This window comes from Megascapheus bottae, chromosome 4 (genome assembly GCF_031878675.1).
Source record: "Megascapheus bottae isolate mThoBot1 chromosome 4, mThoBot2.hap1, whole genome shotgun sequence".
NCBI classification, from domain to species: Eukaryota; Metazoa; Chordata; class Mammalia; order Rodentia; family Geomyidae; genus Megascapheus; species Megascapheus bottae.
The window spans coordinates 82894244-82903787 of record NC_143512.1 but is presented as its reverse complement, the minus strand read 5'-3'; the positions used below and the strand labels follow the sequence as shown (position 1 = coordinate 82903787).

The 9544-nt window shown below is 46.0% G+C and overlaps 1 long non-coding RNA gene across 1 annotated transcript; it reads right to left on the bottom strand.

Annotated features, from left to right (window-relative positions):
* Window positions 1–256: 256 nt before the first annotated feature.
* LOC150064701 (uncharacterized) lies at window positions 257–8496 on the bottom strand. Its single transcript, XR_016535185.1, has 3 exons — window positions 8411–8496; window positions 1856–2043; window positions 257–1004 (listed from the first exon to the last, which is right to left on the bottom strand). It is a non-coding gene; the product is annotated as an uncharacterized LOC150064701 (long non-coding RNA).
* Between the last annotated feature and the right edge of the window lie 1048 nt (window positions 8497–9544).

Genomic DNA, 9544 nt, shown 5'->3' with positions numbered 1-9544 from the left:
CGAGGTGGGGCTCCTTCAGCTTTTGGCAGTTTGGGTCTGAGGAGGGGCAGTTAGGAGGTAGATTGACCCTTGGAGAGAGGAGGAGATTCAGTGACTCCTTAAACTACCCCCTTGCAGGTTTAGACACCAGATGTACAGCTCAGTGGAAGGAGACCTCCATGTTCAAGCAGAGGAGACATTTTATTATAAGAACCAAACCCGCCAACCTGCAGGAGATGGAGATGGTATTAATTAGATGGAGGGAGGGTTAGGAGGAGGCTGTGACCTCAGAGCCTGGGGGACCTGGGAGACTTCCAGCTGCCCCCAGGTGTGCCAGTTACCTGAGTGACAGCTGGCGGGAGGGGCTCTAGGGAAGGGGCCATTTTTCCTGGGTGGACCACACAAAGAGGACACAGGACTGGTGGAAAGACCACTCCCGATGAAGGTCTGAGCATGGCTGGCCTGCAGCTTCTGAGAGGCTGTGGAGAGAGACAGGGTCCCGGTCAGGTCAAGGCCAGACGATGTAGAATGCATTGCATCCCACTGCCTTGGTCTGCTCAGGCTGGGCGGGTGATTGATGGATCCAGCAGGACTATCTTTGAGCACAGGTCTGGAGGTGGGGGTCAAGGTCAAGTGGCCTGTCATTCCATGTGCCTGGCCGCTCTGCCCTCCCAGGGCCTTTCCTTGTGTATGCAGATGAGCAGGTGTTGGGGAAGAGCTCTGGTGTCTGCCCCTGGCCTTAAGTCAGCTTCAGGTCCCAAGCTTTTCCCTCATTTACATCTTCCCTCTCTGAGGACTTTGCCTCCAAATAGAGTTGCACTGGGGTTTGGGGGTTATAGCTTCAACATATGAATTGCAGAATGGATGGAAATATACAGAGGAGTATGGATTTTCTCCTTGAAGAATCTTCCCCACTGAGGCCAGTGGTCAGCTGAAAACAGGTCAGCTTCCTGTCCCCAAAATGTCCTGGAATATTTCTTCCTGCAGAAACGGGGCCATGCATCTGTCATCTGTCATCCTCATACCTGTGAATAGAAAAAAAAAGAGAGGAGACAATTTTCAATGTCTAAGACAGAAAGGGTGTCACAGTGTCACACATCATTTCCCAGGACCATATATCTCCACTTTATTCTCATGTTTGATAAACACAATTTTTAAGGACTATGTGAATAATGAAAACACAAAGCTGAATTGCTTTAAGGACCTAAGGAAGAGGCTTGCTCAGGACTAGTCAAGCTCCTTTGTCAGCAAGAGCAGAGGGACCATCTCTTCTCTCAGTGGCTTATTGAAATGGGTCTCCTGAACTCATTGACATGCACACATATATTATGCATTCAGCAAACGTTCAATTATTCAAGAAGTAAACCAGTATTTCCTAAGGAAACCACTGAAATTAATGAAAGCCTGTACTTTGTGGTTTGACTTATTATTATCATCTCTTTGAATTTACTGAGGCTTTATTTCTTCCTTCATGTTATGTGAAGAATTTTAAAGTTCTGCTATCAGATTGCTATTCCAAAGTCAACCCGGAGGTAATTAGGCTAAAAAAATTAAAACACACACAAATTAATCCATGGTGTGGACCATTTACCAGAGCATGCCATGCTCATTTAAAAGCAAAATTAAAAGATACATGTAAAAATGAATCATCAGCTCATTTGAGAGTAGTTCTAAAGTTACAGATTTCAGAAGTTTTTGATTTTACCCTTTTGCCATGTAGCTTGCACCTCTATACCCACAGAGCTAAATGTCACTTTTTTGTATCCAGTAGATCAATGGGCCCACTTAGTGAACTGGTATGTTATTTCTGAAAGTAAATCATTGTATTCTGTTGAATTTATATTTTCATAAAATATATACATCATCTCACTCTTACTTTTTCATCTTCTTTTTAATCATTTGCCAAGAGGTAAAGTCTGGCTTGTAAAATGAGGCAGGAGAAGGGGCAGTGTCTCTTCCCTTCAGCGCTCCATTTCTCTTTACCTCCATCCACTTCAAATTCTTCTGCAGGCTTCAGTTTATTAGGATTTCTTGGGATTTCTGGATTCCTCAGTCAACACACACCTACAAACGAGCTTTATAAAGTAACTGCTCTTACAGAATCACACAAATAAGGATGAAATGTAAATGCGGTCGTCACATGTTCTGAAGGCCCTGCCCTCGCACTCTAGAAGCTCAGCATCTTAATTCCTTTCAGTCCATTGTGGTCAGTAATACGACAAAATGCTCCTTATGTAAGGCAACGCTGGGCTATTCTCAGCCATCTGAGATTTAGAAAATGGCAGAGAGACCTCTCCTCTCCGTGGTCATTATTACCAGTCTACTTGGGCTCTGCCTGAGGTTATTTGCTGTGTTATCCATCAGTTCATTGGAATTGGGGAAAGCAATGCTTCTTAAAATGACAGGAAGAATGAGCCCTTCCCCACTGATGGATGCTGGATTGAGACTGCTTCATCCCCATAACCCACCCTCTACTGAGAGGCTCGCCAGAATTCACACAAACCAAGGCAGCATATGCAGAGAACATATTCTCTGTCAAACATCTAGACATGCGAGCCTGTAACCTTAGGTACTCAAGAAGTAGAGATTAGGAAGAGAGGGATCGAAAGCTGGCCTAGGCAAAAAGTTTGGGAGAACCCATCTCCACAGAAAAAGTTAGGCATATATAATGAGTGATTGTTGTCCTTAATGTACTATGTTATCTCTCATCTCTTTTGCTGTCCCTTGGTTATTTCATATGGTTACAGTATTTCACCTGGTTATCTGATATATTGTACATATGTTTATTTGGTTATTTTAAATCAGATAGGGACAGGGGGGAAAACAAGATGAGGGGCGGGGGTGGGGGGAGGGAAATGGGGACCAAGACATGAGAAAGGGTATCAATGTATGTCAAGTAATGCACCTTCTATCTGGTGAATATTAATTACAATAAAAAGTATATGGAAAAAGGGGGGAAAAAAGAAAAAGTTAGGCATGATAAAATGCACCTGGTATCCTAATAACTTTACGATGTGTTCCTAGGATGGGTCATGTGGTCCAGGATGGCCTAGAAAAAGTAAGACCCAATGTCTTAGCCAGAGCAGAATGGGTGGGGAACACGGGACAGCTGCTGGTATAGTGCCCACCTAACGAGCATAAAGCCCCAAGTTCAAACTCTAGCACTGCTGAAAATTAAGTAACTGAGTTAGTAACTAGTTAAAGATGGATCCTACAGCCATAATCCACCGTAGAGCTAAGGAAGCCTGGTCCATCGCACCTCTCCATACTGAGTAGATTGGAGCCAGCAGGAGAGGATATTACTGGGTTCTCTCCTCCACCACACGCATAAACTGGCTCTTTCTGCAAGGGCACTAATGGCTCTGAACATCCTGACCTCTAGTCTCTCCTAATCCCCATAAGCAAGGTTTGTTTAGAGGGGTAGAGGGATCTGGGAACTCCTCTAGTGGCTCACAGGGACAATCTGGCCTCACCCCTCTGAGGATAAGCTTGTGCTCCAGAGGCAGACAGGGTTCAGAGGAAGCTGGAGTCCTGACTGCCTCTGGGAAATAAGCCCTGCTGAAATGTCTGCTTCAGAACAGGCCTTGCTCCAAAAGTGAGGGCTTGCAGAGGCACGCGCTAGTCTCCTCTAGATTGAAATTAGAATCTTCCTTCTCTATGGTGTAGAAGAGTATGTGGGAGACATCAAGTCTTATTTGTTCATGTCTGATTAAATTCTGTGAGACAGGAGACAGGGAGAGGAGGAGGAGGAGAAGGAGGAAGAAGAAGAGGAGGAGGAGGAGGTAAAGCTGAGCAGTGACGCTTTTGGTCTATCTCTCAACTCCTCTACTCCCTTGGTCAAAACTGACTGGCATTCCCCTGTAGATTCATGGCATGTGCCATCTTCCGAAGGGCCTCCAAGCCATGGTGACGATTCATTCTGCGTGGTCAGGGGAGCGCGAATATCTGGTTAAACCTTTTTATGAATCTGTCTATGAGGCTGTTTCTAGAAAACATCTGAATCCATGACATTGTCCAGTTTACACAGAGCCTGGATTTAGCAAGATGGCAAAGGTAGGAAGGGCTCTGCCAGCTTGCCTGCCTGCTGAGCTGCCATGTAGATGCTCAGCTTCCCTCAGCTCCCGCCATTCACAGGTTTCAGCCCCAGGAGAAGGTGGAAGGAGTGACTCTCAGCTCTTGAGGCTCACCCCAAATTTCCCAAGATTCCACCTTGAAGACCACGAGGCTTCTTGTGGCCTCATGCTAGGTAAGGTTATATATATTTATACACACACACATATGCACATGTATAATAAATTTCAAGAGCATATGATGGGTAGGTCTGAAAGAGAATAATAAACCTCACAAACAACTGTGAAATTAAGGGGGGTGGTGATGTAAATGAGAAAGGACAATGGAGTAAGTATGCACATATGAAAGTATCAGGATGAAAGCCCACAGTAAACTTAACAAAAGGTTTTATTCGAAAAAAAAGAACAAGAGTAAGTGCTATGTGTACACTATATGTACACACATTATATAATATATAAATATACATTGCATTTTTAGATATAAATCCATGCATATCCACACATACGTTCCTACACATGTGTGTGTATGTCTCATTGGTTCTGTTCGTCTTAAGAGCCGTGAAGAATCTACTCAGGAGTGTATATTAGAACACAGGATGGAGAAGGCCACAGAATGGCTTGTTACACCTCAGAGAAAATTAGAGATGGGACAGCCAGTCCCATGTTATTCAAGATCTGCAGGACAAGTGCAGTGAAGGTTTTGTACCAGTTTGAAATGGAAATAGATTAACACATCCACTTGAGGATACCCCTTTTCAAGTTCCCCAATTCAGAGAGCAAAAGCTAACTATCGCTTGAGAAGTCTGAATGACTCTATGATTTGCAAAATGATTGAGACCATGAACACCCTTGACTTTGAGAAACAATCGTCTTCTTTCTCATTGGCTTGTTATAAGAAGAAATTAATTTCTTTGCACTCCAGACATTCCTGCAACAAAAAGATAAAATGAATTTAGGGACGTGTGTTCCCCTTTTTACATTCAGAGCAGACCACATGTCTCTTCAAGACTTTTGGGGCTAAAGCACCTGTTTAGGTGTGAAGATTATCTGACCTTGAGGCCAGGGGAGTAATTTGCTCTTAGAATTACTTGGAATGCATTCTAAGAGAAGCAGGAATAAACCCATCATAAAGTAACACAACCTTTGTTACCTCTATGGCTCATAAAGCCAGCTTGTCATGTCTGCAATCAGTTTGGAATTTCTTTGTACTTGGTATTGCATTTGACCTGCTGTTTGCACTTCTGTTAGGCATTAAACGAGCGATAAACTTTACATACAAACACCCTGCTTTCTGGAATGATATGGAATGTGTATCTGCATGGTTTCTTTTCCCTTCAGAAGCAATGTGCTTTCTCTAAATTTAGTTTCCTCAAATTCACTTTAGCAAATTATCTTATTTTCTATAACCAGAAACGGTATGTTACATGCAGGAAAATAGATGCATCCAAACTTGTTTTGTTTTGTTTTACTCACTCAATATATGGAATACTTCAGACAAACAGCCAGCGAGCCCAACATTGCATTGTGGAGTGATGCTGACACAGCAAGGGTTGCTTTGAGCTGTGCAGACACGTCCCATGACCTGGAATACATAACCTGTGGTAGCTGGGTGTTTCTTGCTTTGAATTGAGATGGAGGGCCATGACTTCTCAGTGAATGGTCTGTATCTCTCCTGCCCTGTGTGTGCTGGGACTAGCCCTGTTTTCAAGACTTTCCATGACTCGACTCACAGCTCTAAGGAGAAATGCCTCATTTTATGAAAATGGACCAAAATTCAAGACAAATGACTCCATTTGTTCCTTCTCCATCCACTCAGACCCCCACAGAGCTTCCTCATTAAAGAACTCCTTTGAGTCCTAATATCATTATATGACATTTAATGCTAAGAAGCTTTGATCTTAAACACAAACAAATAATAAACATTCGATTGTCAACTGAACCCAAAGGCTATTGAAGTCTCCTCTTAGATGCAGTTCTTGCTATAACGTAAGTTAAATGTGGCTGGTACACGAGTGTTTTACGCATTGAAGGTGGTCTTTTTTTTTTTTTTGAATCAAGTATTGCCTATGGACTGCTTCTTGAATCCATAGAGACAATCCATATGTTAGTGCGTTCCTTGAAGAATATGCACCAGGATATATGGAGCCTTGTCCCAGACCCTAAGGCTCTTTGCCCTGAGCTTTCCCTCACTGAGCCCTGCCTCTTCACTTCCTGTCTGCCATGTTCTGACGTCCTGCTTCCAGCTCCCAAGACAGAACAGACTTTCCCTGGCAGCTCAGCTTGCCATGGGGCAGCAGTGAGCCAGCCGGGTGGCCACTTCTGCCCTCTGCCTCCACTCTCTGACCCACTTCCTTGGGACCCCAGGAAGAGCCCCAGGGCTGGGCTGACGCACCCATAAGTTAGCCGGGAGAGCTCTGAGAACTCTGATCCCCTCTACCCAGGGCCCACCTATACGTTCAACTCAGCTGAAGTCTGGAATTGCTCCAATGAACACTGCAAGAATATGGGGTTACATAGGAGAGTTAGAGACCTTGAGGAGACTTGAGGTGCAGGGTGGAAAAGCCCTGCTTAACATATCCTGCCAGAGAGACACCCTTGCTGGTGAGAAGGCAGAAGCCAAGCAGGCCTCCTTCTGGAGAAACTGTCCAGGAAAATCACCCAGAGCAGAGCTCTTAGTGGCCAAGGCCAGGCAGGAGCCCCTGAGCCTGAGGGAAGCTGTTAAGGAATTGAAGTTCAATGCATGTTCTGGAATGAAATGTGTTCTCACCAAGTGTAACATCGGCTGCATTTTTGAAACAAAACTCGGATATTGTTGAAGACTTTGAGGATGCATCTATTCGCTTGATAGGTTGTTTTCTAACTACACGAACAAGTGAGCACGAGAGAGCAAGCACATTCCAGCACAGCGGAAGGTCAAACATGAATGGGAGCAGTCACACACACGTCACACACACACACACACACACACACACACACACACACACACACACATGTGCAACCTCACCTATGCACATGCTCATGGTCCTAAACACTCCAGAACACTGCACCCCACTCGTTCTTTGGCATGTGACCTGGCGACCTGCTCGTTTTGTGGGACGAGCAGTTGAGGCTGAGCAGAAGTGACCCCCTGCAGATCCTGCAGCAGGTTCAGAACCACAGGACAAAACCCTCTCTCTGCTCAAGGCTAGCTCATGTCCCACCCCCACCCCCACTAACTGGCCACACCCGCCCATGACTCACGGGTACAGACAGTAAGCATAGACACGATGGAAGCTGCCACCAAGAAATGAAAATGCTGCTCGCTGATGCCTGTATTTGTGTTGGCATGTCAGTTCTGCCTCATGAGAAAGAACCTCTGTGCCTGTGATTATTTTCAAGTAGCAAATCCCCCCAGTCAAGACGCTGGGTGAGGTCTAGGGACACCCCAGAACAACAGCTTCCCAAAGAAGAGTACAGGTGCCAGTCGAGGACCTGCTTCTGGTAGCCCCTGCATCTTCTCCCTTTGTGAAGTGTTAAGTTCCTTCCAGGGTCAGCCCTGGGTCACCAAGGTCGACTCCTCCGTGAGTAGATGCTGCCGTGGAGGGCTGCTTCAGGAATTACTGAGCTGGTCTCACACAGCGAGCGCCCCACCTCAGAGCCTCCAATCAAGGAAGGTTGGTGACTGCCTGTCCATTGTTTCCGATAGATCATTTTGTATGTTTGGCTCGCATTATCTTAAGATCAGGTGTGGCGAATCAGGTTGATGAGTCCACAGAAGCAAGGTGCTACACCTAGTAGAAAGGTTCAGCTCCAGAACTCAGACTCTCTTTTTTTTTTTGCCAGTCCTGGGCTTGGGCTCAGGGCCTGAGCACTGTCCTTGGAGTTTTCTCAAGGTTAGAGCTCTACCACTTGAGCCTCAGCACCGCTTCTGCCTTTTTCTAAGTATGTGGTACCAAGGAATCGAACCCGGGTCTTTGTGCATGCTAGGCAAGCACTCTATCACTAGGCCAAACTCCCGGCCCCGTACTCAGACTCTCTTCAATCTTCATGGCTGCCTTTCACTTCTAGAGGGAAGGGAGCTGTCTGTCCCTGCAGGGTCCCCTTGCAGGTCATGGGCTCCATTACCCTGTGAATGCGTCAAACCTCCAGGAGTCCCCTCAGAGGTCAGGTCTCCTGATGTCAGCTCAAGTTAGGGCCACTATGAACAGTGCTGCCACAAGCCCAGGCTGAGGAAGGTGACAGGACCAGGAGCAAGAGGCTATCCTGAGCATCTCTGAAGTGCCAAGGACCTAGGAGTCAGGCGTCTTGCTCTCCCTCAACCTCCAGACTCAGAATCTAAGTGAATCATGCAGAGCTATATACTAAAAATGGCTGTTGTTTACCATTCCATCTGTGCAGCTGCAGCTCTCCCCTCTCCACCATGCTTCCTTGATGGAAATTCCTTCCACGGGGTGAACACACAGCCACGGCATCTCATCACAAGCAAGCAAAGAGGAACGGGGATGACAGAGTGCAGGCAGCCCTGAAGCAGATGGCAGGCAGTGAGCGGTGTCACAGGACCATTCATGAGGCAGGGACCTGGGTGTAAAGAGTCACCTCCATCTCTACACAGCTCCTGATGGAAAAAAACCAGCCCACCGGCCATTTCTCTTTATGCGGGTCATGTCTTGGCTAGGAAGAGATTCCTTGATTGAAAGTCACTGGTATTTATAGGCACACTATTTGATGATAGAATCAGAAGATAAAAATAATCGCAAGACTGTTTCTCTACTTCAAAAGGTTAAGCCGTGACTTCATAAATGTTTCCTCGGTGAGAACCTTGAGCTATTTTTGTTAGTCCTTATCAGCGCTAGGATTACCTCAAAACCAGAAAGGAACAGCAGCAGAAGACAGCAAGTTACCATGAGGTTGCAGGAAATGTATCTGTTTTGATGCGAGGACAGATTTCTGCAGCACAGGCTACTAAAGTCAAGGGAGACCCCTCTGGGTTCAGCCCACCGGGAAGCTGGTCAGGAGCCCCCAGGAAGGGGTCCCCAGAAACCATGCTACATTCATGAAGAAAAGTGGGTTAACAATAACAGTGACACGTGTTTTGACCCTGTGGGCAGGCCCTCTCGGATGAGCCGTCCCAGCTCACACACTAGGGGATAAATGTAGAAGTGAAATCGCTGACCCTTCTCAGGTCAGCAAGAGGAGACCTCAGAAGTGAGCCCCACGAGAATTCGCAAGGGCTGCTGTGTGTGATGGTGGCCTTACTGCCAGGTAAATTATACTGGGCATGCTCCTGGAAGTTTGCTCTGCATGCTTAGCAGAGAGAGGAAGAGATAAATGCGCCGACATTCTCTTCATCCTGTGACAGTTGAAGCAGCCGGCTAGATTCCACAGACCCACTAAGGGAGACACTGCATGACTTTTCACCAGCCGTCCAGAGGTACTAATGAAGAATTACCCTAACACCTAGTATTTTCTCAATTAGATTCTTGACAAGCCAAAGAGACAATATTGACACCATGTTT